Consider the following 7,012-nt stretch of genomic DNA (forward strand, 5'->3'; position numbering starts at 1 on the left):
CGCCCAGCCCCAGGTGGCCTCCTGCTAGGAGGCCCAGACAGCGCGGCAAAGAGCAATTTAAATGACAATTCGAATTCCGCTCCCCACCAGCTTCCCACCGCGGCTCCTGTGCTGGGCCGGGAGGGGGTGCGGGGTGGGGATGGGAGGTGCCTGTGTGTTCTGGGCAGTGGGTTTTGTGTGTCTGTATCCTTGAGTCCCTGTGTTCCCTCGGGTGGGGGCAGGTGTGCACAGAGGTGCCGCCTCCTCAGGACACCAAGTGGAAGAAAGTCCAGGGAGGTGTGGCCAAGGTGGGGAGGGCGGGGTACTAGGAGGGAAGCTGCTTCCCATTTCCTGGCTCACAAGCCTGATGACGCTCAATCAGGGCAAAGGGCAGGAAGCAGGCTTGACCCCACTCAGCAGGGGCCAGGCAGGACCTGGGCACGTCCTGTGGAAATGGAGGGACAGGAGAAGCACGTCAGCAGGCCCCTGTCCTGCTGCGGGCCATGGCGTCATCATTGAAAATGAAGCAAAGAGAGGGCAGACCAGGTGGCCCAGGGCTCCCTGTTCTCCACCCCACCCCGGGCCCCCATAGTGACCTTGGATGGCCCCAGGGACAGCCCTGCTGTGTTGCCGCCTGTTTTCTTGGTTGCTGAGAGGTTTCCATGGCGACTGATGAGGGATGCAGGAAGCCTGGCCACCCCTCCCCAGACCGGCCACCCACGCAGGAGCTGGGTGTGGCCAGGCCCCTGCAGAGGGCCATGGGATGACCGGGACAGAATGGGTTGAGGACAGGGGGCAAACAAAGATGGGGCAGGCAGCAGGAAGCCTGGGGGCACCATGAAGGTGCTGGCCACCCCACAGGCCAGCTTGTCCAACCACCCCTTAGCCCTGTGACTGGGTGGCTGACCTCCACTCAGGTCACACTGAAGGCAGCTGAGGCTGCAGACCCTGAGCTCCTGGGTTTCTCATCAGAACATCTAGCGCTGGCTGGCCAGGTGCCTCTTATCCTGACCGAGAGCGAGGCCCAGCCCAGAGGTGCTAAGGAGGTGCTCCCAGGTCACACAGCATGAGAGGGAGGCTGGGGTTGCTGGGAGCTGGCCGGGGGACAGAGGGGGGGGGAGGGATGTCAGGACACAGCTGAAACTCCGGGTCTGAGACACAGCCCAGGGGCCACCCTGACACAGATGGGGTGCTGGAGAGTCAGGCAATTAAACACCTAGGAAACGAGGCCGTGCGTGGCGCTGGCAGGGAGCAGAGTGCGGGGGAGGTGGCGGCTGGGCGGAAATGAGTGGAGAGAGCTGAGCCTCTCCTCAGTCTCTGGGGTGTAGGCAGCACCCCTTAAACCTTCCCCCACCCTCACAGCCCACCTCTTTGCTCTTGAAGAGGGCCGGTAAGGAAGGCTTGCACCCCGTCACATAGAACATCTGAGGCCCAGACAGACCGAGGGACTGGCTAAGGTCTGCCAGCCTCAGAGTGGCAGGGCTGGCCCCGACCTGACGGGCCCTCCTGCCTCCTGGCTTCAGGGCTTTCCACTGGCGCCCTTGCTAACAACCCGGACAACTTCTGAGTGTGCGGCCAGCATGTGGCTGGCGGTAGCAGGGAGACCTGGCCTGGGACAGCACCTGGCGCTGGGCTGGCGCTGGGCCGACACTCGCCAACGGGGAAGGAGGAGCAGCTGTAACCACTGTATTTGGCTGATGGGGAAACCAAGGCTCAAGGGCAGGGGCACAAGGGAGTTGGTGGGAGAGGGAGGTGGGGCAGACCCCAGGGGCCCACCCCTGGGCCATGGAGGCCCCTGGTCCCCACAGCCTGGTCCTCCACCCCGAGAGGACAAGCTGAGGAGAAGAGGAGTCCCAGGAAACAGATGTCATCTGGGTGGTCAGGGCAGAGCCCCTGCCATTGCCTCCCTCTCCCCTCTTCTGCAGGTGGGGGTGCTGAGGCTCCTGCTCCCTCCGGAGGCAGCGTTGCTGTGGTGACCACTGTTACCTGGCAACCAAGCTGCGTCATCCTGGACACCTGCTGTCTCTCTAGCTGTGGGGATGGACGTGTGTCCAGAGCCCTCTTGTCTGATAAAACCCGCCCTTGTGCACAAACCAGGTAGGCCGGGCAGGAGGGGACATGTGCAGACCCTCCTGGGTCTGTGAGGATCAGAAGTGGATTCTTTTATTTTTTTTTTCACACCTGGGAATAACTGTACTGATTTATGGGATAATAAAAATAACATGATAATTTTTAAAAACAATACAGGAACGTGTATAAAGCAGGTAAGATTTACCACAGTCATCCCCTCTCCGCCCGCTGTACCAGGAGGAGTAGGGAACCTGGTTCTAACGAGGACGTGTTTTTGCGTGGACGTGTTTCTGGGTCAGTGACTTCGCTCAGTCACACCCATGCTGCCCCGGGGGGCCTGGGGGTACTCACTGAGCATGCCCAGGACTCCAGGGCCAGGCTGGCCACTGGTCTCCCTAGATCCGAGGCCCTAGATCAGGGCAGAATGAGCTATGACCATCACACCTATAACCCCAACATACAGGAGGGAGTGCCCCAGTCCACAAGAAGGGGCTGGCTCTGGGGCATGGGGTTCAAAGGCAAGACAAAGCATCCTCTGCTGAAAATCAGGGCAGGCTTCCTGGAGGATGTCTCTTTTTGGCTGAGATTAGAAAGATGAAAGGGGTTAGGAAAAGAAAAGAAGGAACATAGGGAGAGAAGGAGAGGAAGGGAACAACACAAAGCAAACATGGAGACGGGCCCCTGCTGGCCACCAACAGAGCCCTACTGACCGTGCAATGGCACGGGCGCCGCCGGAGGGAGGCAGAGGAGGCGTGGACAGGGATGGTGGAGGAGCCGGGAACAGGGCCCACTGGCACGTGCCGGATTCACTTCGTGCCTGAGCCACCGTGCACACAGGACCTGGCTGCCCATCCCACAGGGTGCGAACTGAGGGCCCTGGCCGTTCAGCGGAACTTCCCGAAGACAACGCCAGTGAGCGGTGGCACCCCAGCGGAAGTCTGTCTGACTTCAGTCCCACTGCCCATTCCAGCCACTAGCTCAGAGCTGCCCGCACCCCACCGCTGCCATTTGTCCCAGAAATAAGTCTCCTAGGGCCTCAGGTCGCCTGCTCCCTCTGGGTCCAGTGTGCTCTGTAGCCTCTGGGACCTCTGGGACCTCTTGGAGACGTCTGGTTTGTGTCTGGGCCCGTGCTGGCCACCTGACGCCCAGGACACATGTGGGAGTGCGGGCTTGCCCTTGGAGGCTCTGAGGGTGGTGGACACACGGAGGGTGAGCCCCCTCTGCCCCGGAGGCCTCGCAGCCTGGAGAGCAGACGCCCTTCACAGAGAGGAAACCCCAAAGAGTGGCCCCCTCCCCTGGAAACTGAAACAAGCCTTTCCATCTAACCTGTGCTCACAAGCACGTCCCCGCTCCAGCTCTGGTGTGCTCAGCTCTCTTCAGAAAAAGGGGTCTCCTGGGCCTGCCCTCTCCTGCCTGCCCTGGCTCTGCATACCCACCTGTCTGTCACCTTGCCTGCCCCTCCTGGTCACCCACACGGAGCTGTGGGCACCCCTCGGGAGAGCCTCCGGAGTGGCGCCAGGACAGACAGAGGCACTGGGAGTGTCCAAAAGGCACCCGCCACACCTGGGGCATTAGGGAAGTCTTCCTGGAGGAGGCCACGCATCCAAGCCCTTTCCGTTGACTGGGAGTTGGCTGAGGATGAAGGAAGGCAGCCCCCACAGCAGGAATGAGGGAGCAGTATGAACAAAACCCAGGGACCAGAGGAGTCCCAGCAGACAGCACACCCAGGGAGCTCTCTTGGGGAAACAGCCCATCCCCAGGGCGTGCAGGGCTGCAGGGAGCGGGAGGGCGGGGGTCTGGCCAGGAGTGTGGGTTGTGCTGCCCCTAGGTGTAAATGCCCCCCTCTGGGACGTGTCTGAGGCCCACCTCGAGGCAAGCCTTGAACACCAGCGAGCTCAGGTCTCCATGCCCTCTCCAACCCCAGACACCCACAGGCAGGGCCAGCGGGACACGTGCAGACCCTGCAGACAGGCCGGAGAGCCCAGTCTCTGCCCAGCCAATTGGCCTGGCCAGCGTGGGGAAAGCAGAGGCCCAGGGAGGGGAGGGGCCCTGGCGGGTTCCGGGGCCTGTGAGTGCACCTGGAGGCCCAGACCCCGCAGCCCCTCGGAGCCCTGCCTTGGACTGGAGCCTGGAGCCCCGCTGGGAGGCTCCCAGCGATCCGGTGGGGCAATGGCGCCCCCTGCCGGCTGCAGCCCCGCTGGGCGCAGACTCTGAACCCAGGAACCCAGGCACGCAGAGAGCGCGCAGCTGGCGTGGGCAGCCGCGAGGTCTTGTTCGCCAGAATTCTGGGCAGTGCTGGCTCCCGCTGTAATGTGAACAAACAGGTTCGCATTTGTTGAGCCGCCTCCGTGGCTGTTTCTCATCAACATCGTTTGTGAACATCTGAGCGCAGGCACCTGACTTTCTTTATCTCCTGGAGTCCTCCGCACACCCCGAAAGGAAACTGGGATCTGAGCCGGGAGGCAGCCCCAGCCCGGGGCTCTGAAGGCCCAAACCGGGCTCCTGGGGCGCTGACAATAATTTGAGGGAGGAAGCCCCAGGAGATGGGAGAGATGGTGGCTCCGGAGGTCCCTTCCCCTCCCTGAGCCTCAGTTTCTTCATCTGTAAAATGGACACTGAACAGCGGCGTCTCTTCCCCGTCCCCCCATCAGGGGGCGCTGTGAGCACGCAGAAGACCGTGGATAAGGCTCTGCCGGAGGTGCCCTCTGCACTTGGGGTGGCCGCCCGCCCGCCAGCCTCTGGGTGTGCGGTCTGGGCAGGCGACACACGCGCCCCACTCTCAGAAGGGCCAGAGCTTGGTTTTCTGCTCTGTTCCCACCATCTTTGTCCCCTTGTTTGAACCAGGGCCCCTCGCATTCACTTTACATTGGGGCCCGCTGGTCCTGCGTGCGGGAACCACTGTTTGGAGCCCGAGAGCTGGTGGAGGGGCCTCCAACCCGGGCTGCTGGCTGAGCGGGGGGCTGTGCCCGCTGCCTGCCAGTCCATGGGTCTGTGCTCAGGACCACATCAGAGCGTCTGGGAGGCTCCAGGACCCGTCAGACTCCCTCAACCCGGCCTCCCACCCACAGAGCTGGGGCCCGGGACCAGGACCAGTGCCATAGGAGTCCTGTTCCCTACACACGGCAGGAAGGGTTTGCTGATGCGCTGAGTGAGGAACCCGGGGGAGCCCTGAGAGGGTGCAGGTATGGGCGCTCCAGCTCTGCCCCCTCAGGGCCCACCCCTGGTGCCTTCATCCTCTACCTGTCCGGGAAGGCGCCTGCCCGCCCAGGTTGTCCCAGGTGGGATCTGTGGTGCTCTGCTGCCACCTGGTGGCCGATGGGGAGAAGGCGGGTCAATCTACCGCGTGGGTGGAAGGGTGCATCCCTGATTTAGGGCGGAGCCGGGAGGCCAGGTGGGTGGGGCAGGGCCGCCACTCTGGGGTCTGAGTACCCCAGGGCTAAAAACAGCGAAACCACCGTCCCCTCTCCAGCACCCAAAACCACGTGTACACTTTCAGAGAGTGAATTGTGTGGTATGTAAATTGATCTGGGTTTTATTTTATTTTTTAGGTTTTAATTTATTCTTAAAGAGAGGGGAAGGGAGGGAGAAAGAGGGAGAAAAACATCATTGTGTGGTCGCCTCTTGCGCGCCCCCTACTGAGGACCTGGCCTTCGACCCAGGCATGTGCCCTGACTAGGAATAGAATTGGCAACCTTTCACTTTTGGGGACGATGTCCAACCCACTGAGCCACACTGGTCAGGGCGATCTGTCTTTTTAAAAGCCTTCCTAGACTTCTTAGCGCGCACTTGGGACCCTCCACAGCAGACACCAGAACCTCATCTCCACTCAAACTCCCCCCCACACACACACATCCTCCGACACCTTAGAAAGTGTGGAAGGTCTCATCCCAGGCTCTCTGAGCACCTTATCACAGCACCGTCACCCGGCACAGAGGTGGTCCCTGTCTGCCTCTGCCTCCTACCGTGAGGTGCCCCATGATCAAAAACCAGACTGGGCACCCTCGTGTTTGCAGCCCCCAGCAGGAGCCACACGGAGCAGTGATGGGTGGGTAGGTGGGTGAGTGGGTGGGTGGATGGGTAGGGGGATGGGTGGGTTTTCAGAGGCCTAGAAAAGCCATCCAGTGACAATGTTTGGGATGAGAGAATGACACCATTGACTCCTGTGCCCCCTCTCCCTGCTGTCTCCACTGGCTCCAGGCTGTACAGGGGTGGTGAGAGGGATGATCTGGCCCAGCAGCTACTTTAAGGAGGGTAAGAGTCAGCGCCACTCTTTGCCCTGGATTTCACAGCCAGCTCCCTCGCTAGGGGCCCAGACAGCGAGAGTAGGACCCATGGGAGTTCCCTCCTAGCAGACAGGCCAACTCGGTCCTCAGCCAAGTGGAGCCAAGGGCCCCGGGAAGGGGAAGGCGAAGGCGGGGCCAGGCCTGGAGTATCTGCTGTGCCGGAGAAGCAAGGTCCCGGAGAAGCCTGAGCAGCAGAGCCGACAGACACTCCCACCCCAAGCGGCCCCCAAGCTGGATACACAACATCACCCTCTGTATGTGTACCCACATGCAGACACGCACACACACCATCCAGCCAAGGTGCACCCCAGCTGGCTCGGACCACAGCCCTCCGAGCTCAGGCAGCCCTCCGAGTCGGTCCACCACCTCCAAGGGAGGCCTGAGACGACCGAAAGTCTGCATTGTCCCTGCGCCGGGTTCCTGGCACAGAGCTCCTAAAACCCTTGTACGTTCCTCAGGGATCAGAACCCGAGGAACAGCTTTTGTTCTAACGAGCTGGCCCCTGGGTGGGCTCCTGGATGGGGGAGTGGCCAGCAGGTAGACCACGCCATGTAATATCAGAAGCTTGGAATGTTAGCCCCACCCCATCCTCCAGAAAGGGCCAGAAGGGGAGTCGATGGGGCATGTCCACGTGACAAAGCCTCCCTAAAACCTGATTGTGTGGGGTTTGGAGAACTCCC

General features: G+C 61.5%; 1 protein-coding gene across 1 annotated transcript in view; it reads left to right on the forward strand.

Moving 5' to 3' along the window:
• The window catches only part of ARHGAP8 (Rho GTPase activating protein 8), a 181,173-nt gene that overhangs the window by 72,420 nt on the left and 101,741 nt on the right, over positions 1-7,012 (forward strand). The window lies entirely within an intron of this gene.

This window comes from Desmodus rotundus, chromosome 3 (assembly GCF_022682495.2).
Source record: "Desmodus rotundus isolate HL8 chromosome 3, HLdesRot8A.1, whole genome shotgun sequence".
NCBI lineage: Eukaryota > Metazoa > Chordata > Mammalia > Chiroptera > Phyllostomidae > Desmodus > Desmodus rotundus.